Here is a 26,490-nt window from a genome sequence, read left to right as displayed (position 1 = left end):
AAAATATTCTTCTATCTACTGTTTATTCATGTTGGCTAAAAGCTTTAGAAAATTTCAATAATAAAATCCAAGAGGCATTTTAAGTATTATAATACTTAAGATCATAGAAGCTTAATCTGTCTTACTAACCACAGAAGTTATCAGACTTTTAACCACATAAAGATGAAGTTAACCAGATTTTGCATCTTATTCCCTTGTTTTTAAGCTTCATTTTCTTTTGCTTAAACTAAATCCCTAATCGGAAATGCAATTGATTATATCAGACTAATGATACAGAGTTGACCTACCAGGAATTGTTACTTTGCTCCTAGTGAATATTCATGCATCACATGAAAGAACACCTAGATCTGCTTCACATGTACAGCCACAGAGACCAAATGTGAAAAACGTGAAAAGGAAAATGGCCAAAATTACATTTTTAATAATTACATTATTAAATCCTTTCTTCTTTGGCAAGTAGGAGGAATTCTAGTCTTCACTGAAAACTTCTAGCAAGTTCTCTTTCTCTGCAACACCCCACCACCTCTGCACCCAAGGACCTTTAGAAGAAGCATTATCTGAAAAACTCACATGATAATAGCTATGCTCCAGAATTTTTAGCCAAAACTAGAAAATTTGTGGAAAGAGAAAATAAATCAACAAGATACATTCACTTGCTAATCATAAAATAATATAAATAATGGAAAAACTTACCCATGGAAGCTGCAGACTTTCTACACCTTAGTAGCTTTAATCTAACAAAAACCACAACAAACAATTCAGAAAAGCAGAGACCAAAATAGTTACCTAGATCATTAACCACCCTAGAACAAGGCTACATAAATTAAATTTATATCCTTTTACAGACATACTTTAACATGTTTAAGGATTCACTGTGTTTCCAGGTGATAAATGGCATTGTCTCACCAGGGTTATGCGAGACCAGAATCACCTGAGGAAATGATGAGACCTGTGCTAATTTCCAGGTGGCTCACATTAATAGAATCCTTCTGGCTTGAAAATCTGTAAATCTATCAAAATGTGCATTACTAAGACAATCTTCTATGCAGCCATCAGGTGTCACTCTGTGCAATCAAACACTAAAAATGAAAATTAAATCTCTTCCTCTTAGGTTTCAGCTTATAGTTGCTCTTTAAACAAGAAATAAATAAATAAATAAATAAGGAATTAGAGCGTAGCTCTTGTGAAGGGCAAATAAAGGGCTTTTATATATTTCCATGAACACTTGAATTCTGCCTGACTTCTGGTAAAGGTGAGTTATATAGCCAAAGACTAGTTCATTGTCAGAGGCAGCAAAGTGGGGCTGAATTTCTAGATTATAGCTTTGCCTTTGAGCTTATTTATTCTAATTTACCTTATGTGATACTGTAAATCAGGTTTCAGAGCATTACAAAGTAGAGTAGAAACACCACAGCCACAATATGAAGACCAAAACTAGAATATGCTTTTCATATTGACATTTGTCCAAAACACTGTGGAATTATGTCTTCCAGGCAGGCTTCATCCCTAGACTAGGTATCACCAATTCTCCAACACTGCTCCACTGTTATGTTAAATGTGATTTTTTTTCTCCCTCACAACCAATATCAACATTGGTTTATGTATGGTGGACAATTTAACCCCAACTTTGGTTACTTTGGTGTATACTGCGAAGTAATCCTGCACTTCACAGACCCAAATCTGTTACCACACAACTGCAGCTGTAAAGTGTGTATAGATCCTGGGAAAGGCCAAGTGAAAAGCAATATTCGATCTAATTCAATGGCAGAGCATCCAAGAATTTGCAAATAACCAACTAGGATTTCTGCAGCTGTGTCTTAAAGACCAGAAAATGGCTTCAAGTGCTCATGCCAGTTCAACTCCATCTCATGAAACAAAGAAAGCTTTGTCTGCAAGACGCAAATTAAAAATACTTCAAATATTACTTTGGCAATAATATTATCGAGTTATTGAGGTATAATGCTCAATTCCAAGGTGTTTCTTTTTCTGTTTTTTCATCAACAAATAAATCTTATCTGAAAGTTTCAGATAAGCAGTGTTCACACATTGGCTCTGGTATGGAAACCATCACACTCATTCATCACACTCATCACACTCAGCTCTTATGTGTTTTCAACAGTTCTGGACCGAAAAGCACAGTTAGTGGCAGACCCTATCAACTCTTCACCTGTCAAAAACCCCATTGTACCTCTGTCCTTCTGCAGCTTCACACAATCAATAATCTGGAACACTTTTCTTGGCAGAAAAAAGGATAAAAGGCAAATAAAGATAAATTTTCCGAGTATGGGCACAGGGAAATCTGAATTCAAATATATCCTCTGATGAGGAATGTCTATGCAGTATCTGCTGTGCAATCCCTACATGGGGGAACAAAAGGGCAGCTGAGCATTACAAAGAGGGATTGCTCTCCATCTGCACTGCCTAGCAGCAGCAGCACCTGATGCAGTCTCTAGAGCAGCAACATTGCCACAATTCAGCACTGCAAACCAGGGTGAGATGCTGGCACATCTGGGTCTAGTGGAGCTCTGACTTCAGCAAGACCAGAATTCAGCCCAGGTTCTTGCTGCCTCGAGAGATAGGAAAGTGTGCTCACAGATATGAAGTCGAGACATTTATACTACCACAAGCTGTAGTTTGTATTTTTATTTTCAAGGCAGAGTCTTATGGAGACCTATTGGATGCTCATGCATTATTAATTTTCTTCAGCTATAAAAATATAAAATGGAGCATACAATGGCATGTTGTTTATTGCTTATGCCGGTATGAGGCTCAGAAGCTCGGATCTCCTGCCAGACACTTACAAGCAGAACTGTTCCACTTCATGCTGATGACACTGCTCCATCAAACAGCACTAACCAAATTGCCCAGGGCCTTCCAAACAAACTGTTAAACTGCATTATCAAAAAATAGTCCAATAATACTGCCCATCTTAGTCTTATATTGAAAGTGTGGCTTGGAAAGCCTCCAAATATGTTGCAAAAATATAATAGGTTCTGCAGATTTGCTTCTGAAATTCCAGCCATTTTACATCACTGTCCATAAATGAATGACAGCTGATAGCTATCACAATATTTAGAGGTTTATAAAGAAAAATGTTCCACTTTAAAGGTAGCAATGTGTTTGCATCAAATTTTAACACGCTTAATGACAAAGACTCCTGTTTATCTGGAAAAGTTGCTAATACCGGTCTGCTGGTTTCTCTAAATATTTCACAATAATTAACAACATTACTTCATTCCAAAGAACAAATGCATTCTTTTTCCCTCCGTTCTTTACCACAGAAAAACTAGATTTTGTGCTATCAGAAGGTCACCTTCATACCATTAATTTCTGGGCATGTTTGATTTTTTTTCAAGTAAGAACTTCAGTCAACACCTCTTAATTAGTAGAATAAAGCTGCCCTTATGTATCTCTTTATTCCAATGATGAAAAAAGAGAGAGACCTTCTTTTAGTTAGTTGAGCGTCATTCTCTTGGTAGTTGTCAGTCTTGTCTGTGTCTTCTGCTTCTTCCTACAGTTTCACAGTGTTTCCAGCATGGAGGAGCAGCTGGTAGGAACATGTCATGGGAAGCAGGCAGCTTTCAGACTGATGCTTCAGATCCAGAAGCATCCTGACTTGTATGGTCTCCCAGAAACTGGGAGATGTTCAATGTTGTCCACGTTGTCTTCTCAAGGACCAGCAATCCCCTTGGAAAACGGCAGAGAGAGATGTTTTGAGCCTTTCTGTAATACAAATTTCCCACTTGGAGCAAGTGCAAGCTTTTGTGCTCATGAACTTCCTCTTTCTCACAATCTGTGTATCCAGTTGCTAGCAGATCCTCTGAGGTACACAGTTGGCCAACTCTGTATTGGCAAATTGTGTCATGTATCAGGAACAGATCTGTGAAGCAAAATCATAGCTTCCGAACACCTGACATGAGCACTCCTGGTGATTCTTCCAAGATGCATTAGGGAGTGCAGCTTCCTCTTCAGTTTCATCTCCAAGTTTGAACTATTTCAAAATGCAAATATCACGGCAATGGGAATTGATAGGTGATTCACTGCAAAAACATGCTCCTGACCTCAAGAAAAATGCCTTTGAAAGCTTCTTCATGCTTTAGCCTAAATAATTCTACAAGTTCTTAAGAGACAAACTGATGTCTCAAAAACTGAAAAAACTGGTTTCTTTCAGATTCACCAATGTCAGAAGACTTCCCAGGCCTGAACTTATTTGTCTCTATCTAACACGCAGTTGGGGGGTTTTTTTGAGTGTCGTCAGTGAAGTAAATAAAACCAGCAATATTTAGATGGTAGAAGTGGCTTATATGATAGAAAAAACTGGAAGGTGTGTCTGTATTTTTTGCCTTTTTATTTTCACATATTTTCTTTTGTGAATGTGATTAATACAATAGAAGCAGCAGCAACAGAGAGGTCTAGATAGGTCCTAGCACACTGTGAGCACAGTGAGTAAGGTTCTGCAGATAGTTTTGTCTATATCCATTGATGGTTGTTTGCAGAGCTTCAGTTCTTCTAGAGTGGGACACCTCTGTGCAGAGGCTGCCATCTAAGCTATTGTGGTGGGTGTATGAGAGGGGCTGGAAATCGTGTCCTGGTTGCAGATAGTGATATATAGACCATCAGCTTTAACACAGGAAAATTAGGCCTTTATTCATTTATTTATTTATTTAAACTTGCAGGAAATACTTGTAACTATTTAAAAAAATATAAAAAACGACGAAAAACCCCCCCAAAAACCAAAGCCATGGATAGTTGCTTCTTGCCTTCTGAATCATGGGCACCTGGGCGAAGCTCTAACTTGGGAACTCCACTAAAATATCTCCAGTACCTCAGACATTTAAATGGAGCACATGTAGTAATTATCTTTGCTATGATTAAAGATAGATTTTTAAAAATTATCTATGCCTTTAGAGAGCCTTTTATCTGAAAATAAGAACAACAAGCTGAATAAATAAGAGGTTAAATAGAAAACTTGGCACTTCCTTCATTACCGGTGTATCAGCAGTTCAGCAGAATCAATGGGAAATGGAGAAGAAAGAAAATATTAATTGCAGTATATTTTAAAACACTTCTTATGTAGAATTAATTCCCTGGGTTACATCTAGATTTGTTTTGAGTATTCTAAAAATGTCCCATGTTTTCTATTTACAGGCCAGTATGATCAGACTCCTACAGAACAAAATGAGGTTTCACTAATTTTAAATGTCCAACAAGGAGATCCTCTTTCTATCATTAGATGTGAAATACAAAACCAAATAATACAATGTGCTTTCCTATAGTGACAAAGAATTTCCCCTTTCAAAGAAGTGTGTCCAAAAGACATTGAAAATGAAACTGTTTCTTCTTCTCACTCCATAGACATAGGTAATGGCTAATTAAGAATGTCCTACATTACAATTCCATGAAGCTCCTTTGTTTCCCACAGACATACACTGTCTTACAGACTAGATGCAAAGACCTGCCACTGCAATTATGCATTTCTCTGGACCAACTCAATCCAGCAATAAGCACAGAATTACAATACCATTACAAAGGTAAGTATTTATGGCAAAGTTTCATTTTCATTCTGGTTATTATTTTTTCTCATTCCTCAATCTTGCTTAATAAAAAATCTCATATGTTTTCTTTAGCAACTCTGCCACTCTAGGATGTGATTTAGCTGATATTATAAAAGTGACATAATCAGAAAAAATCACACCAAGAAAATCTAAAATATTCACAAATTTGTACATGCTTTAAATACTTATATACAGATACATATGTATATCAGGATATACTTGTAAACAATTAAGAAGCAGAAGAAAAGCTGAAACTGCAATTTTTATAATTTTAAGTATATGATTAATCATCCAGCTTAATAGCATAAATAACGATATACAACAGGCATTGTTTCAGAACAGTTAAAGAAAAATAATCCAAACAAGTCCCCTGTATTCATAGGGACAATTCTTTTATGACAACATCACAGGAAAAGGCTGTAATTAATGCAAAAATAAAGCAGACAATCTATTAACATAATCTGAATAAAATCCTTCCACTGTTAAATGCAGACACTAAGTGCGAGTATAATACTTTATTAATTAACAAAGTATTTATCCACTGGGAAATGAGGATAAAAGACCATACACTTTGTCAGACTGCAGAAAAATGTGTTAGCTCTTCATAAGAAATGCATAAAACTCAAACAAAAGAATTATTATTTCTTTAAACCAATTAAATTTAATCTCAGAAGAAAGAATGAATAAATCTGCTCCTTCATGTTACTGTGATACACCACCAAAATTATGGAGATCAGAGTCCTTATAAATTTCAAGGCTAGCATCCAGCTATTCTCTTGAACTGTTAAAAGTATTAGTACAGCACATGGAATTTTAAGTTACAGGATTCTTTTTAGGAGGATGAGGAATAGTTTTTTTAAACGTAATACTTCATTAAATGGAGCTAGTTTTTAGGTAAATGAAATATATGGTGCTTTCTAAATGAACAGTCTTTGTCACACAGCATAGTTATTCTGGTTAGATGCCTTTATAAAGTATATCCTTACACTTGTCATGTGCACTGGAATTCTTACTTTTCCTTCACTTAAATTTTGTTATGTGTTCAGATAATCATACTTCAACTAATTACAAACAACTTCTTACCCCTTTCCAGTTAAAAACAAGGAAATCACCAAGAACAGTACAAAAAATAGGCCTTCCAAATTAAAAAGAATGTACAGATCAAAGCAGAAACAAAGAAACATCGTAGTCAGAAGAGAAAATATTTTACATTAAGCAAGGGAAATTAGAATAGTAAGAATAGAAGAGTATTGCTCAGTGGAAGACAATGCTCCCTGAAACTTGGTAAGTACATGGAATAAACTGGTCTCAAATCACCAGTGGATTACTAAAAAATTTCTAACTTGACTACTTATCAATGCAATTGATTTTCAAAAATTTTGAAAAGTTTAGATTCCCATAAGACATAACTCAACCAACATATTTTCTGCTATTGATTCTGAACCTGAACGTTAAGATGCTTCCTAGTGACTTTAAATATCAATTTCCATCCTTGAATTCACGGGAGAACGTTGGAGACTTACAAATACAGAATTCTCCAAAAAACTGAGTCACATCCTATACACCTTTGTCTAAGGTCTTGCATTATCCCAGGAATAAAGGATGGAGAACACGGAAATCTGTTCCTATGCAGATAGCCACTGCATCATTTCAGTCTTTCTGAAGCCTTTTATTCACACTGTGCTATCTTGCATTTATACATATTGCATTCTTTTAGTAACAAATGCGATTCAAGAACCACCAGATTATTGTTTGATTTTTACTTTTTTTAAAGGGGATTGTAAAAATAATTTAAAAAAATCTGATCTAGTGTAAAAACCATCTAAATGGTTATTTGAAGTGTATATTAATATTTTCTGTTAGGAGTTCTAGCTATGATCCTTTGCGCTTTCTGACTTTGTGTGGACTTTAGTCTCAGAGCGTCTGCATCTCCTGCATTGAAATGAAACATCATACAATTGTATTGTAAAATGCAAAGTCTGCTCACAACACAAAGACTTCAGAGCATAAGTTCATCATCAATTTATGAACTTTGAAGTGTTAAAAAAGTCTTGATGTGAACACCATTCCATCCTGAGTGTATACGGTGAGAAAATCTTATTCCTCCCTTCAAGGCTGCTCTTTCTACCTGGTGGGGTGTTATGAATACCACTTACTGTGATAAGATGCAAAGCATTCATAATCAATAAGAGAGAACTAATTTGTTTACTATTCATGGGTATATATTGAATTCAGATTCCTATCATTTCCCTTTTATTGAATAACATTTGAAAAATAAAAGGACAAAAATAAAACCCATTCAGATGGGAAAGACAAAACTTTTGTTGAAATGAGTGAATGCTTTTTTTTACATCAAAATTCTGGTAATCTAATCAAAGCTTACTTTTACAAGGGCTCATAAAACTAACATATAAAGCAGTGAATAACTCAAGTTTCTAAAACTGAATAAATTTCTATGAAATTCAAGATTATCTGAAATTTCCTCTTACTTGTATTCATAAAGAATGCACACATTCAAAATGACTGATCTAGTAGAAAACTTAATTTTTTTTTTTGCTTATTGTTCATCTCTTATTATTACTATTGCTCCATTTCACAGAATAAGAAATAGAAACTTTCACAAAGTTACAGGATGTCTTGCTCAGAACCAGAATTAAAAGTCAGAAGTTCCCAAATGGTCTCTGCACCTCACATACAAATCATTCTGTAGCAACATCAATAAATTTAAAAAATATATTCTTGGAGGCTCAGATCTTATGGAATGGCTTTCTTTACCTGAAGCCTTAATACAGAAGAAAAAGTTCTGCTTATTAATACTTGTTTTGTGTGGCACAGCCATGTAGCATGTGTTACTGTCTTTCTCTAAATATTTTTTTCATTTTCAATATTCTTCTGATACACTCTTGTTACATATTTAATGTTGTTACAGGTGCAAAATTGTAATTTCAATCTTGAATGCTGTCGCACATGTGCCTCAAAAATACTGAAGGCCAAAACTCTATGCTGCTAACACAGATTGTGGGTCAACAACATTTTCCTTTGCTTGCTAATGCTTTATTGTCTCTTAGTATACATTGAAATAATAATGGTAATTTATGCAGATATTTTGTATGCATAGCAAATAATGAGAAACACCTGCAGAAATTTCCCTCCTTCTCTGAGTTCAGCAACTAATTATATTTTTAAATAATGGCTACCATTGAACACAATTATCCAAATCACTTTAAGTAATGGAATCTTTTAAAGGTGTTTTTGAAAATTTTCACACAGTTTTTAAACAGTCTTTTCATATAGCAGATAGGAGACAAAGAACATGGTAAGCAGCTTAGTAACCCAAAAATGTTTTGGCAGCTACAAATCATACTGTGCTTTTTCTTCTGCAGCTAATACTTTGCTGATTTAAAGAAAGGCTAGGATTTCCCCAATACTTTCCCTTCCTGATTAACATTCATGGGTGCTATAAAGAAAAAACTACAGGGAAAAGTAAAATACTGAGTGAGCCACCCCAGTTAAAGCTACTGACTCAGCAAACCTCTCTTTTCCAAAGCTGAGATTTGAAAGCATAAGCGGAGATGAAAAATGGCAATCTTATGAATAAGGAATGAGAGTCTAATTTAAGGAAAAGAGTAGACCCAAGGTCTCTGAAGACTGAAGTAACATCCACTCATTTGAGAGATACTCATTTCTTCGTACCTGGCACGTTGAGCATTCTTTCCAAGCCCCTAGGTAAATAGGACAGAGGTGCTGCTCTCCTGCTATGTTCTGCATTGTAAGTAAATAAATGAAAAAGTGTCAAAGAAAATCACAAGACAACTTCAGCAATCACTTCATCACATGGATTTTATTCTTTATATCTGCTTGTAAAGGAGGGAAATGGATCTGTTTTATTTCAGCATCTCTTTCTCCTGTTTCTACTTCCAAGCTTTCCTGAATGTTATAACAAAGTACAAAACTGCTTTAAGTACATATGAAACTAAAAAATAAATACCCCAAAGCAATAAATGAAAGCAAAAGATTACCTGAAATCTCTATAGCATTTTCTGCATTATGTTCAGATGCTTAACTTAAAGTTTCCTGCATTTCCCTGCACCTGGATTGGTATGTAACTCTAATTGTCATATTATTCACACCAGACCCTCCACCAAGCATCTCAGCACTGAGTTAAAACCAATTTTGGCAATCTCAAAGATGACAGATCAATATTAACTCAAAGTCAGGATGCTCAGCTATGGAAAAATAAGCACACAGATGAAAGCTGAGGTGGCCCAAACAGGATAGGGAGAACTCTGTGCAGTCAAAGTTGCAGATTCACTGTTTCTATAGGGTAGAGGAGATTTCTATGGAAAAGTGAACCCTACAGCCACAGGTCCTAATCTAATCCACTGTAGAAACACAAGAGCAGCTCAGTTTTCTAGGGAACTACTGCTCCTGTTGGTGATCTGTGACCTGGGTCTACTTTGCTTCAAGGCTTGGTAGCCAGTCCCTGACTGTACAGGTCACACTTAGCTGCTGTAGTCATTTGACTCCAGGATTAATGGATTTATGTTTTCTGTTGCAAATTCAGTTTATCCTTCAACAACATTGCATGGCACATGAGAAATCTCACCTGAAAAAATACACAGATTCCCGGCATCTGACATACAAAAGTTGAGGGAATCATAGAAAAACCCTAAATTAGAAATGTATCAGGCAAGAACTGAATTTCAGAGCTCATTGGGTTAACTGAGATTGGTCACTTGGACAAGATCATGTCTACACAAGGCATGGCTGCATCAGATTTGCAATTCATCTTTTTCATTTTCTGTTGCTAGTGGAAACAGACATCTTCTGATGCTCCTTGAAGTGGACAGGGATGACAAAAATTACCATTACAGCCTCAAAGAAGCCTATTTATCTCTAGTATTACAGGTGCATAGCATAGTGAAATGGGGCAATTAGAGTTAAAAAGGAGGGAAATTAGGATTCAGCTATATGTATGATACTTCTGTGTGAAATGAGCTGTTATTCTAACTCATCTCCCTGAAGCCAGGCATCCACATCATATAAATGTGCAAACAGATACTTAAAGCTCACCTTCTGAAAAGAGGCCAAGAATTAACTTCTAATTTTGAGTTAATCAGAACAAGAATAAAGCATTTGGGAAAGCATTGACACACCTCCTTACGTGTTTTATAGACAAACAGTAGAAATTATTCCTCAAGCCTTTGTATCAATATCTTCTACCTGCACATAGCTCTGTGATGTGACTTTCAGAATCATGTATTTTTCACTATAATTTTCTTATTTTGTACATGCAATATATTTTTACAAACATTACATAGATTTGGAAATTACATATTACAAATGTCAAAAGCATTTGAGTGATTGATTTTAAAATTGTGTCCATTACTTCCATTTTGAAATTCACATTAAATGAATTTGCTCTTTTCCCTGCAAATTTCTTACACTTTGGAAAATTAACAAAAATATTTTCACATATGCTGCAATAGAATCCTCCTTTACAAACAGTTCATTTTGACAGCTGTGTTGGATTTTAAAAAAAAATTCCAAAACATTTTAAGATGCTAGAATAAATCATTAGATAAATAATTTCTGTTTCCATCTTAATTCTAAAAATTTCATTATGTTTTTTGTAATTCTGAAATTAGGACTAATTTTTAAGTATTTTTTTGAATTTAGGACTAATTTTTGTTAACATCTGCAAGAAGTCCTGTACCAAGAGTAGCATAGCCTGGTTGTCTTGATATAAGTCAAATACTGAAGACTGCATCCAGGAAAAAAATGTCACCTTTCATCTGTCCTCAGTCTTTTGCTAAACTGGTTGATCAAACTATGCTTCTGAAAGAGAAATAACTCAGGGATTTGGAAACACATCTCTGCAAGAGTGCAGCTCCAAGCTGGTATTGATTTCCAAAATAAAGCAGGAGAATGTTAAAATTCCAAGCCCAAATAGATCTGCAGAGGATTAAAAGGCATTTCATTGGGACATGTAAATACAGAAAATAAACTGGCAAATTCTCTTCTGCTTTCTCTGTGATGTCCAGTGTGGTGCTTAACTGGAAAGGGAAAAAGCAACCTAATGTTACAGAAGTAGGCAGCACAAGAATTAAATAACACCAATTTGAGGAAAAGTAGATAACTTTTTCCTGAAATATTGCAGTAGGCATTCAAGGGAGAAGGAAGCTTCTGTGGGAAGAGAATTCTCACATCCATGCAGATTACCGGGATTACTTTACATTTGCAAATTCCAAAAGGAGACCCAGGCTTTGCTGTCTTGCAGACCAAACCCAATCTCAAGATATCAAAGACTGATTTTAAATATAACTACAAAATATATGATCTATTATAATCTCATTTCACCAAGTTACTTACACTAATTTGTATATTGAGATGAAATGCTAAGTTTTTCTGTTTCGGTGAGGACTGAATAAACAATACATAATATTATTATAAACTTCCTGATAAGTATTCTCCCAGTTAAAATACGTTATAGAAAACAAAAAAAAGAAAAGGAAAAGTGCCTCCCTTTGCAAAGTGTAAGAAAGACCTTGCATTCCCACCTGCCTTTGCCATAGACAAGGGTAATGGTGAGTGTTGTGGGGACCATTTCTCCTCCCTTCCCAAAGCAAATATCTCATGTTTGGTGCATGGAAGAAATAATTTTTTTTTCCTTTTTTTTCTTTTTTTTTTTTAATGCTGCCACTCTCCAGCCACATTTTGCAAACTGTGGTAGCTCCCAACGTCCATGAGAGGGAACTATTGTTTAACAGTTGAAGATTCAGATCCCCACTTCAGTTCATTCAGTGCAATTTCCCTCTGCTTATCTGAACCCTGCCAAATGGGACATTCAGAATGTAAAAGGACAATCCCGATCCTCATTAGAATGCTATTTTTGAAAGCTAGACTGCTTTAACTTTTAACAAGAAGGCTACTAAAGATGGTGCTACTAATGGGATTTGGTGTGCTATGCAGATGGAACCAAGTGACAGGCGCCCGATACCAGAAACCAGAGACATGATAGCAATACACATTACAACAAGAACACATTTGCTACGTTCAGTGCTTTCTAGAAAAGAAAAATTTTTCTAGGGATATATTAATTTTAAAAAGTGTCCCAGTAAAACAAAAAGAATAGCTCAGTATTCATCAGATTCCTGCTTGACAAGTAACAATAATGATCCGTAACTGGTACAATGTAAACGTATGCTATGAAATACTCATTTTTACAGTCTCCCAGGCTGTTTCAACTGGCAAAATCCTGAATGCTGCACCAGAAGATATATAGAGTGGACTCTTGGAAATTACACAGTCTTCTCCTATTCTGCTTAGCCACTACAGTGGCAGAACTACAAAACAAATTAGAAAATATATGCTTCTTTAGGGTTTGTTGGTTTTGTGTGGGTTTTTAAAAAAATTTTTGGAGCAGAGGAGAAGACAAATGTGTTCATTCATCTTGACAGTCTCCTGATTTATTAGAACATTGACATCCATTCTCTTTGTACAATTTGGCAAATGATCAATAGAATTATTCTTTGTGCAGGCAGTCTCAGATTGACTGCGGCAGCAGGTACAAAAGGCATCATACCAGATTAGGCTTTGGGATGAATTGACAGCGTAAAGGGACTTCAGTTTTATAGACTAGGCTGAAAAGCAGTAAGTGGATTGATAATGTGGCTGAAAATTATGGAAGCAAAACCTTTTTGTGAAATTCATACTGTTAATTGTTTTTTGTTAAATAAATTTTACAGAGGCATGTAAAATATATATTTATTTTCGAATAAAGATTTGAGAACTGCTAAGCCAAAAAGAGCAAAATTGTTATTGACTCTGTCTTTTCCTACCTTCCTAACTTTGTATAAGTGAGTTGTCCAGCTGAATTTAATGGGGGGAACTTGAATGATTTTGTCTCTAAAGTTAAGAAAAGCTTTGCAGGTTTCAGTAAGATTCTTTTGTGAATTTTGATAATGTAGCTATTTTTCTGATGTATAAAATGACTCTGGAATAAACAGAATACCTCCAGAATTATTTAAATATATGATGATTTAAAGTGGTACACATTTCCTGGCCTTAATTTTGCCCTTTGTTTGAAACTAATAGTCATCAAAATTGTAGTGGCTTAACTGCTGTCTTTAAACAAGAAAACATTCTACATTTGATTAACAGAGAAACCTCCTCATCAAGACTTTTTTTTTAATATTCTATTTTTCATTCCTTCATTAAAAAATGCAACTAATAAGATGTCTTAAAAGTAAAAGTATCACAATTAAGCCCATTCTCAAATTAATTAAATAGCAATGTCCTGCAAACATTTTGTTCAAAAATGTAAAATCCCTCAACTTAAAATGCTCTGAATTAACATTTATTTTTTCTATTAAAAAGACTCAGCTTCTCTCTGTGCTTCAAAACTGACATATTGTGCAATAAACAGCAATCAGCCTAAAGATGCTATATTAAACAAACCAAGTTTTGTTTTGCTAAACTAAGCAAAATTAGTTGAATGCCCTAAGTAATAGTTGCTGGTATTTTTTTGTAAATTATTTCTCCACTTGTTTTTGTGTCTATGCATAAATTAAAAATCTGCTGAAATTTATTATTCATCTGAGATGTAATTAATATGCAAAAATATGCAAATTAAGATGCAATTAGGCTTCAATTCTCTAGTGGAATTTTCCATTATAATTTAATACAAAGTAATAGAGTAATTGGTGTCACGTGTAATTACGGTTACTCACGTGTACTTGCAGACGTGAAAATGGTGTGGTATATGTTAGTTATCCTATGCAAATGTACCGTACTGGCTCTTAACACTTGGGAACTAGGTAAACAAAGATTGCTTTAAAAAAGAAGTGAGCAATAGTGACCCTTCTTGCTTGTCATTTTCAAGATGTACTGTCATTTTCAAGAACATGAATAATTGTAATTAATTTTTGCTGTGTTTATTCCTTAGAATTTATAAATAGGTGGCATGATGCAATACTAGGTTTTCTGGTTTTAATGTCTTCTCTAGGAAATCATGTTTGGCAAAATAAAAAATGGTCATCAAAAAGACAAGGACCTGGAGGATCAGTAATATGCATAACACCAACTTGTCAAGTTTTTAACACAAAATATATTTTCTGTCTTAATGTGATATATAATCAATTTCAATTGTTTTATAATGTACTACTCCATACTGTATGGCTTTGCACTACAACCTAAAATGCAAAATCAGATTCATATACTTTGGCTGGAGGGAGAACCCCCAAACAATCATGGATATGAGCACATGTACTGGGTGAGCAAATCACACTGAATTCAAGTTTTCTGAAGTGTTAACATCTGCAGGATCAGCCTCTGAGTTTATATGAAGTTTCAATATAAATGGTATCTGTGATGCTGCAGATACAAGATTTTTTTTAAAGCCTTTCCTGTCGTGAAATATAATTCTTGTTTTGTGCTTACAGAATTTTGGATATAGAAATAAATTGTTCAAATAATCCAAAAAGTCGAAATTTCATAATTTGGCTGATAATCACATATTCAGTCGAATCAAAGATTGCCATGCAGTTGAATTCACAAAAATAATAAAGAAAAAACACAAGGGAAAAACCCCTCAAGCAAAACCAGAAAAAGCTTTCCAAATTTTATTGTAACAAAAGATGAAAACTGAACAAATATAATTTTGTGCTTAGCTCTGACTCCAAATCATCATTCCTGCGCAGCATCATACACCTCTCATTTTTAACACCCTAACAGCAACACACATAAACCAGTAGTATGTGTGAAAAAGAATGATTCCATTCCAGACTAGTTATTTTTGGTAGTCTTTTGGCTGTTTTTTTAGAGTTCTGAGGTATATTGTACAACCATGCTTTTGCTTTAACGCTATCACATTCTCAAAACCTTTTTCCCCATGCAGGCTGGAACTTGTTACAAGTTTAATGTGGATGAATCAATGTCTAAGTAGGTGGGGTGAAGAGAGGGAAATTGGAATGATTTAATGTAATGAGTATAGAGCTTCAATGTGCCAAACTAGTCTCCTTCTCTTTCTCTTCATTTGCTTCTACTGGTGCTGGCTAATTATTGAAAGGAAAAGCCATCTAAGTGAGAAAATAAAATCTACCATTAGTCTCTTGTGCTGCGCCCTTCCCCAGCCCCACCCATTCATCCATATGTAGCTTTTCCATTCACTCCCATAATACTACCAATTACTATGCAGTCAGGACCATTCATATTCATATTCACATCTCACTGTGGACATTTAAGCTACACTCTGAGCAACACTCATACCTTAAACTACACCTATTATACAGCTGTTGTACAATTACTGTAAATGAAGTATACAATATGGGGCTCAGCTTGTATAATAATTTGTAATCAGTGATAGGGGAAGAGGGTTTTGTCTACTTCTGCCCTGCGTACCTTTTGGCCTCATTCTTTCCATCATTCTTCTCTCCCTTTCTCCCCTTGGGCTTGGTTCAATAAAGGCTTATTCTGAGACACAGAATAAAGAGATTCTCATCTAGGGTAAAATAACTTAGCCCTCCTGCAACTCCAACAGCTTGTGCCAGCTGAGATAGTCAGCCTGTCTATCTCAGCACAGAGCACTGATCTCTTTTGTATCACTCTTTGCTGAAATGGACTTAAGTTTGATTTATATCCAGGAACAGAACAAAATATGTAACCTATGTGTAATAAGACGATCAGAAGAAAGGTTAATAAGAATCACTACAAGAAGCAATGCTAACTAAATTAATGGCCTTTGATCTGGTTATTTTTAAATGTTTATAATGTACAAGCTATTCTAACAGGCAAAAGATTACAGATTTGATGGATCCAGTGGTCAATCTCAGGATGATAACAAAGTAAAAGGATATTCAGTAGAATATGATTTATGTAGGCCACCTATCTCACTGGTGGGCTAAAGTTTCCACAATTTTTCCATCTTTGTGATTCTGTCACTTGAACTTGGAATGTATTTGTCACTGATAGCGTCAAAGCCATGTTGTAATATATTGAAACAAAAAAATCCTTCCCACTGCTACCTGGTGTTTGGTCAACATGAACTGTATTTTGCAGAAAACATAAAACAATAATTATTATGGATGATTTAACAAATTTTTTTTTCAGATTTTTTTCCTATTTATAAACATGTTTATAAAAATACTGTCATACAAACAAAATTTAACAGTTGTGGAGTCATCAACTTGCCTAGAAATATTCTTCAATAACAATGAAGTTCATTTCAGTATTGGTAGATATTTTAAAATCATAAAAACAATTAAAGATTTTCTAATTTTTTTTCTCTTACATAGACTATGGCCTTCAGACTCTACTCAATATTTTCACAAATACCTATGTGTGCTTCTTCTTCATTACATTGCCACATCCTCCTTCTATGTTTTTTCTGATCTACAAATTCCATGTAATTGTTCTTGTGACTGTCTGTGCAAGACTGTGTAGGGACTAGTCACATATTCTCCTCAGATATTGTTTGCAAGACTATAGCCTTACAATAGGTAGTCAGTCTTAGTAGTGTTTTAGAAGCCCTGCCATCTAACATGCTGTGTTCCCAAATAGAAATGCAATGCTAACAAAATTTAATAGCATTTTAATAGACATTACTGTTCCAGTTACAGCAGGCTTTTTTCCTTTCTCCCTTAAAGCAGAAGGTCACAGCCAATATTACTGATGCCACCCCATTGGGTAACCTTTAACTGACTTCTTGTTGTGAGTTTTCAGCTGAATAATTGCTGGTTTTTCTGCTTCTCTTCTAAGTGGATTTCCTGATAGAGAGCTGCTGTACATCTTAGCTCCTTGTATGCCACATTACAAGGAGATGACATGCCACTGTTCTTCCATCAACATTTTGTTTATGGGCAGCACTGTCTCCCCTCCTTTCTCTCTCAAGACTCCTGCTGTCCTCTGTCATAGGTGGAAACTGTTTTCCGTCAGAGAAACTGAATTCCATCAAATTCCATCAAATTTCTCTCAAGATATTTATTGTAGTTCCTTGGGAAAGTAGTCTCTACCAAGAAATTAAGGACCAAACAGATTATTTGTGGTTGCTGCTGTAGTACTTCTTCACCAGTTTGCTCTCACACAGTGACTGTCATTCCTACATTCATACAGCAAAACCAAGACTTTACACATTTCTCACAAAACTGCATATTTCTCCAGTGAGGGAGGTTAGTTCAAACAGTTGTCAGCAAGACAAAAAACATTGTCTTTTGTGGGAAACAAGTACACATACCATTCTAGTGTTTAATGGTTCAGAGTTGCTGCATTTGCCAGATACATCAAAAGATACAGCATGAAAAGAGAAAAAACCTCATTCTCAGATAGCCTTGAAGAAGGCAGATGTTCCAAACACAACACATACCCATGACATCTGCTACAGTTCAGCTGTCTCAGAACATGAGAATTAGAACCTCACATTCAGGTGACAGACACCTGACAACTTCCTTTATGCCTGTGGTAAAGTCCTCTTGCCCAGGTTTGAGATACAGCTTGGCAGAAGACTTGCTTGTTCTATAGTTTAAGAAAGGCCTTAAGATAAATTAAATCACTACTGGTTTAGATAAGTCCTTCTGCAGATAACAACTGAAGCATTAATATATAACTTGTATTAGGAGCTTCTGATAGCCTTCCAAGGACCTGTAGTAAATCAGTAAGATAAATGTTAACTGGAGAGGTATTTTAAACCCTAAGTTCTAATCAAGTGACTTAGCCACTCCAAATTTGTCTTTCATGTCTCTGTGTAGGTACAGAGAAGGAATTTGTTTTAGTTGTTTGATCACGGAAAGAAATGTGGGCTGCATCACAGCATGCAGAGAAGTTATAGTGTGGTGAAGAATGGTCTTGATAAGAGCACCATCTTAAACAGCCTAGATCTTCCCTCTCATCCTTCTGGTCCCTGGCTTAATGTTCCCACACCTTTTATACTCTTCAGCTGTACACCCAGTAGCAAGGGAATGTGATGAACTGACAAGGATTAAAAATAATCTGTTAAAACCAATTTGTTTTAACCTGTGTTAGTCATACTGCTGCTAAAAAGAATTTCTCAATTTGCATTCCAGTTTCCCCAGGCTCTTCCCCTTTCTACTGTGTCTTCTAAAGTAACATAGGTAGTAGATTTAATTCATTGTCATTTCCATGGAATCCAGATGATGATCCAGATCACAATTGCCTCTTTCATCCTTCTTCAACAGCATGACATCTTGCTGCTCTTCTCTTTATCTCTCTGACAAATATCGGGTGCCAAAATGGGTTATTTGCAATATTCCATTTTTTACTTTAATGATCTCCTACTCTTATCTTCTCTCTAGGAAGTACTGTCTGTCTTCTTAGTCATTCATTGCTGAAAAATCTCTCCCTTCATCTTTCCCAGCTTTGGCAGTACTCTACAACAACTGAGTTGTAATCTCTGCTTCCAATGACAGTAATGGCCTCACTGACTTGCTTTATAATATCTTATTTTTTATCATGGCTTCCCTGGTTTGTCATCCCACTAAATGTCCACAGTTCAGACCTAGAATTAGGGAAGAATCTAGTCTGTAAGAGGTTAAATTTTCCTGGAAGTTCCTGTGTGTTTTTAGTATGGGAAGTGCTGAGAGAAAGAGAGTGTGACAAAGAAGGAAGAGACCTCAATTACCAACAGAACATCCAGTGATTCGCATTTGCAGTGCTGAAATAGAAAGAGGCTGAACTTCCGGTAAAACTTCAATCAATATTTAGTTACTGATAGAGAGTGGAACAAAATTCAACAAGAAATACAACAAATATCTACTGGTTGGGTGCAGCTGTCCCATAGACGGGAGCCCAGGCCATGTCTGGTGTCACTCTGTAGAAGATTTAGTCTTGACTGACTGTTGACTTTCTGCTCTGGTTTGTAATTCTCCATGGCAGAGCAGCACTGTAGGGCAACACCTCTTCTCAGAAGAGAACTCCATCCTTGCCAAAGCTGAAGCTTGCATTTCAAGTGAAGAAGGGATATTTAGAATTTTAAAAGCAAACAAAAATAAAGGAAAAACCAAAAAGCTCCCCAAAGCTCTCGCAATTAGTTGGGAAATCTCTAGTCCGCTTTACATAAAACCTTTCTTTTCTTCTCCACCCATGACTAAATAGTGTGTAACTTCTATCTGAAGCCATTTTACTTACTTACTCTGCTGAAAATCTGTATTTTACTACATGCTCAAGACTATTTCCTCCTCCCCAACTGCTGATCACCACTACTATTCTAACAAAGATGCCATATAACAATTAATTGCTTTGCTTTGTATTATAGCTCATCAACTTGTTGGGAGCTAGGAAAAATGAAATAATGGGGGTCACTTCTGGAAAATGAGTTTATTTTCATGCCAGCTGCAGAAAATGAGCAAGGTTGGCTTCATGCCAGTTAAAGGGACGCTGTTAGAGGTTTCTTTCTGTTTGCCTGAAGAACAAATGCTGATCTAAGGAGTTACACATGCTAATACACACATGCATGTTACATACATGCAAACTAAAATAATCATTATTGCACAAAATAGGCTAAATTTCACATCTTACTATATTTTGCCCTCACCTTTCCTCCTTTGTATTGTTAATTTACAAAAAAAACTCCTTGTGCATTTATCTTTTTGAAAATCATTCACTAATTTAACATAAATACCAGCCAACAGGGATTTTGACCTGGAAACTAAATATTATTGAACTACTTTAGAGTTTGCTTAGAGTTTTTAGCTTTTTAAAAACAAGCCTGATCACCTGCTTCATCTATTTGTGAAACATTAAATGATTAAAAGTTTTATACAAATGGAAGGAACCACATAGGTATTTTCAAGCACTCAGCACCTGTGCACCGATATTTTGACTAATGTGTCTTAAATCCCCAAGAAAGCTGAGCTCTATAGACTTAGCAGATTACTTAATGGCAACATTTGTTAAGGTACTGCCATAAGTCAGTTTGGAAGTAACTGATGACTGGACTCATCATTGAGCAGAGAGAGGATACAGCTTCTTTACAACAACAGCATATTGCTGAAAATAATTTCTTCACTGAGACACAAATCTCTGTGTAGCACTTAACTTGAACACCTACGTGACAGTGCCCTTAACTTCCATATTTCTGTGTATGAAATGTCTGTTTCTTGTTATAAATTCTGGAAATTTGAATTGAGAAAAGAAATTATGAAAAGAGAAGGAAAACCTTTTTATTATTGGAATGTGTGAGCCTTAATAGCAAAGAAAAAAAAAGGAGAGTGTAACCGATAAATAAATGAAACAAGGTGTAAAGAAGTATTAATGTTTTCATTATTTCATACCATTTCTGCTCTGTTGCAACTGATTTCCATAGTAATATAGTTAGCTCAAAATCTGTCTTTGCATATAAGGTCTCCATAGAAAAAGCAAATGTGAAAATGGCAATATTTTCAACACTTCTTTTCTTTAATAAAACTAACATTTTCAAATCTGCTTTTATTAAAACACAATAAATACCATCAATTTTTGACATGAAATCTCATTACACACTGTAAATATTTATCACTTTGCAGAAAGAAGATTATACATTAGTTCTATTCATTCAACTCAAATCTAAGTAAGAATGAATTCATGTTTTATTTCTCTTCCTCTATTTAAAAAGGCCCAGTTGCTGCAAGAAAATGAAAGAAATTCTCTTTGTTGCTGCTAACAGATAGGCAGAGAGAAATATCTCAGAGGTAAGTGCTCTGACACACTGTTCCTTGACCCTGCAATTACTCCCTGCCAATGTCATTTATGATTCTCACAAACTCCCATTGATTTCAAAGGAGTCAGTCCATGAAGGCCTCTTTGTTAAATGAAGATACTAACCTTTCTGTTACTGGAATTTAGCTTCAAACATGGAGGTTATGGAAAAAAAAAAAAAAAGGAAAACCTGATTATTTTATTCTCCTTTTACCTTTGTAGCAGAATCACTGTTATATTAACCAGTAGAGCTCAGAACATGGATATGCCTCTGTTCACAATGCTCAAAATTGAAATAGCAGTGGTGTAACAGCAGGACAAGGTGAATAGATGAAATAAATTTTGGAAGCCTATGTTATGCCTGTCTGTACTAACCAACATCAGGACTCTTTATTATTCTTTTCATTAAATTTAACCCCAAGTATTTTAAATCAATGTTTTAGCTTCAAATGTCTAGCTTGCATAAGTGGCATATTTTCTGAGAAAATCATTCTTGCAGATCTGTTGCTCTTTGAGTTTATGGTTTTACCTAGATAACAATATAAACCATATCCTTTTGCACAGTCTTTGAAGAATTCTGAAATATCATAATTTAGTTGCATATGTTCCATAAGTCTCACTCAAATCCTTTGAAGAATGTTTTTGCTAACCTACATACATTTAAGAACAAAAAAATGTGGGCTTCCTCTCCTTTTGCAGGGCACGGTCTTTGCAGAATAAAACAATTTCATCACGTGTAAAGAGAATTTGACACACTGCTCAAGCAATTTGAAATTCTACAACAGATATTCAATCATTCTGATAATAAACAAGAAAACAAACAAATAAAATTGAGAAGCTTTCAACCGCAATTAACTCTGATGCCAGGCTCAAGTATAAATTTTCCTGCACAAGCTGGGAGATAGTGGCTGAAGAGCATTCCCACAGAAAGGCATATGTGAGTTCTGGTCAGCAGTGAGCTCTGTCAGCCCAGCAGGCAAATCCCATCCTGGGGTGCCTCAGACACAGCACCAGCAGCCAGTCAGAGGTGACCATGCCCTGCATCCAGCGTTGGTGTGGCCTCACCATGGACACTGTGTGCAGTCCTGGGACCCACCATTTAAGTAGGATGTGGTGGCCCTTGAATGCATCCAGAGGAGTGGAACAAAGCTGGTGATAAGCCCTGAGGAACGTCCTGTAAGGAGTGGCTGAAAACACTGTGTTTGTTGACTTTGGAGACATTAGGGGTCTTGGCACCTTCCTAAGGAGGGAAAGTGGAGAGGGGTGCTGAACTCTTTTCTCTCATGTCCAGTGATAGGATGCATGGCAATGGCTCAAAGGTGCAACATGAGAGGTTCAGACTAAACATTAGGAAATATTTCTTTACAGAGGGAATGGTCAGACTCTGGAACAGGCTTACTAGAAGATAGCTGACAGCTGCAGTGCTTAGGAAGTATTTGGAAATGGCCTTAAATACACGTATTAAATTGATCAGCCATGAATTGGTCAGGCCATTGGACTAGGTGGCCATTGTAGGTCCCTCCCAAATAAAATATTATATTCTATCTATTATTGTAAGGTAAATGTGAAAAATACTATAATTCTGAATGTGTAGTTGAACATAAACACTATACTAAGTGGAATTTGTTTATTTGTAGTAATGTGAGAATTAAAATGAACTATGAATTAATTCAGTCGGAAGGATACCAAAATATTTGAGCCCATAATTTCATGATTCACAGGCTCACAGAATTGTTAGGTTTGGAAGAGAACTCTAGAGATCATCTAGTCAAACCTCTCTGCCAAGGAAGGGTCACCTGGAGCAGGTGACACAGGAACGCATCTGGGTGGGTTTAGATGTCTCCAGAGAGGAAGAGCCCATGACATCCCTGGGCAGCCAGCTCCAGTGTTTTACTACTCTCAATGTAAAGGAGTTCCTCATGTTGAGGTGGAACTTCTTGTGGTTTGTATCATGGACTTGTTGCTCCCTGTCCTGTCTCTGGGCACCATTGGAAAGAGACTGGCACCATCCTCTTGGCCTCTTAGATATTTATATGCAAATGACATCCCCTCTCAATCTTTTCTCTTGATTAACAGGCCCAGTTCCCACAGTCTCTCATAAGAGATCCCTAATAATTTTTGTGGCACTCCACTTAATCCTTTCTTTGGCTTTCTTCTACTGAGGAGTCCAGAACTGTACACGGAGCCAGATATGGCCTCACTGGGGCTGAATAGAGGGGGAGGACCACTTCCCTTGACCTGCTGGCCACACTCTTCCCAATGAAGTACGGGATATTATTGGTCCTTCTGATTGCAAGAGAACTGCCGGCACATGGTCAGCTTGTCACTCACCAGGTCTCCCAGGTCCTTTCCCACAGAGATGCTCTCTAGTAGGTCAAGAAGTACCAACCTGCGCTGGTACTTGAGGTTATTCCTCCCCAGGGGCAGGCCCTTGCACTTGCCCTTGTTGAATTTCATTAGGATCCTCCACCCAACCCTACCAGCCTATCAGGGTCCTGGAGAAGGGCCACACAGCCTTCAGGTGTATCAGCCACTCCCCCCAGTTTTGAATCATCAGCAAACTTGCTGAGGGTGCATTCTATCCTTTGTCCAGGTCATTGATAAACAAGTTAAATAAGACTGGACCCAGTATTGATTCCTGTGGAGTGCCACTGACTACAGGCCTCCAGCTGAGTTCTACTCCACTGATCATGATCGGCCAGTGCTTGAACCACCTCACTGTCCACCCATCTAATCCACATTTCCCAAATTTACTGGTGAAGGATGTTGCAGAAGATAGTGTCGAAAGCCTTGGTGAAGTAAAAGTAGACAAGCTCCACTGCTCTCTCCTATCAATCCATCCTGCTGTGTCATCATGGAAGGCTATCAGATTGGACAGGCATGACTTCCCCTTGGTGAATCCATGCTGACTATCCTGATGACCTTTTCTTCTATGTGCTTGGTGATGACCTCCAGGGTGATCTGCTCCATCTGTTTTCCAGGGATGGTAGGAAAGAGAAGCTGACTGACCAGAAGTTTCCTTGGTCTTCCTAGTTGCCCTTTTTGAAGATAGGAGCAACATTGTTCTTCTTCCATTCATTGGCTAATTCTCTCATTCTCCATCATTTTTCAATGATGAAGAATGGCTTAGCAATGCTCTTTGCCAGCTACCTCAGCATTGATGAGTGTATCCCCCCAGGGCCCATGGGTTTATGGTATAAAGTCTATTTACCTGATCTCAAACTCAACCCAGCCACGGGGAAGTTTTCCTTTCTTCAGCCTTCTGTTGCCTCCGAGGTCTGGGACTCCAAGGGTCAACCTCAGCAGTAAAGACAGAAGAAATAAAGGCATTCAGTAATCCCACCTTCTCTGTGTCTTCCATCATCAGGACACCCATTTGATTCAGCAGTGGCCTCATATTTTCCCTAATCTTCCTTTTTTTACTGATGCACTTGTAGATGCCCTTCTTGTCGTCCTTGATATCCCTTGCCAGACTCAGTTCCTAGTGGGCCTTTGGCCTTCCTCATCACAGAAGATGACAGAAGTCCAAAAAATGAAGCACTCTTGTAATAGAGAAAGAGAAGACTAAAGGATTTTTTTTTTCAGTCATACATCAGTTTTCTGTCTGGCTATTTAGTCTATTTGTCAAGATCTGTCTCTGATTTGTTTAAAGTCTTCTTTTTATCTTGTTAAAAGTTGCTCTTTGGAAGACATACAAATAACAGAACCATTCCTGTCTTTTAAGAAGTTGAAATGAGCAAAGGAAGAGCAAAAGATAATTTAAAACCTAATGCCTTGAGGATTGGGATACTCTCAAATTCCACTTATGGGCTGATAAAAGGTCGAAAAAATTTCATCATAGTTTTGCCTCTACTTTCCTTTAGCTCAGCAATCTTTTTGTGTCAATTATACAAAGCATGACAGTACATTCCTAGACCCAAGAAACCTGAAGACATTTTTTTTCTAAACCAGGAGGAAAATTTTAAAATTATATATGAGCAGTCTTAATTCAAGGTTTTTTCTTCACTGAAGCTTCCCTAAAGAATTTTCCTCCTGCAGTTCTAGTTTGCACAAGTTTGCAATCTTGCTATTTCTATGAATTCTGTGGTCATCAATAAAATATTGAATATTTTGGGGGAAATGCAGACTTTTGCAATTCGCCTCTCAAACAATAAGACTGAAAGAATCTTTGAAATATTTTTAATATATGTAAATTCAAAATTTCTTTTTCTCTTTGGATGGGTGTTCCAAAGTTGGAAGGTAATTCAACTGAATAAATGTACTATAGTTATTTTTTGTGGGTTTTGTTTTTTTTAAATATAGTACCCAGTGTTTCACTATATTTGAAAACTGCACTCAACTTACGCAGATAATCAAATTTCCCATTCCATTATATGAGCACTTCTTTGAGATGCTGATTTTTCTCATGGAATAATGACTTTTATTTCCAAGTAAGCCTTAGCAGTGCAAAAATAAATAAAAACTAATTAAATTAATAATTATAGTTTTAAAAATCTAAAGAGAAATGAGAATATTACAAGGTTACAATATAAGTTTGAGTTTTAAAAAAATCATGAATCTGTGGATTGATGAGTTTGGATTCCATCTGAATAAGTCTGTCCATCCCTATTTCTTTCAGTCTTGGAGAAAATTCACCTTCATTATTCATATACCTAAACAACTGTTAACAAGTACTTCTAATTGCCATATGGAACCAGAGCTCTGCAAGGGATATTTATATGAAACAGAAACTCTAGAAAAGGATATTCTCTTCTTTATTAATCTGATGCCAACATTTTGCTAATTAAACCACCACATGTCTCATGTCACTTCCTACGTAGGTCACTGGAAGAGGAGATACATTTGGGCACCCTTAAGGATGAATCCCAGGGGAGCATCCCACAAAAGCATGGTATTTAAGCTTGCAAGTTTATTAAACAAATCACAGAATATATTCCAGTCTAAATCACAGACGTGGCATGACACAATTAGAAGATTTATTGATTCTTTGGGCTAGAGATCTCACAGCTTGCACTGGGGGCTCTACACCCACCAGAACCAACAGATTTGCTTCATCACAAGTAATATTTCTAAACTAGAGCAAGGAAGTTTATAAAGTTGAAACTGTCTGACTTAAACTTTGCTTGTTTTCAACTTTGCTTCTATTTTAGCCCAACTATAAATTGAACACATTTTGTATTAGTCCCATGTCTCACCACCCCAAATTACTGGCACCCAGCCTGCAATAGCAGAATCACTATATGAAGCA

The sequence above is a fragment of the Zonotrichia albicollis genome, chromosome 1, assembly GCF_047830755.1.
Source record: "Zonotrichia albicollis isolate bZonAlb1 chromosome 1, bZonAlb1.hap1, whole genome shotgun sequence".
Classification (NCBI taxonomy): Eukaryota; Metazoa; Chordata; class Aves; order Passeriformes; family Passerellidae; genus Zonotrichia; species Zonotrichia albicollis.
The sequence above is the reverse complement of the archived record's forward strand: the minus strand, read 5'-3'. Positions refer to the sequence as shown.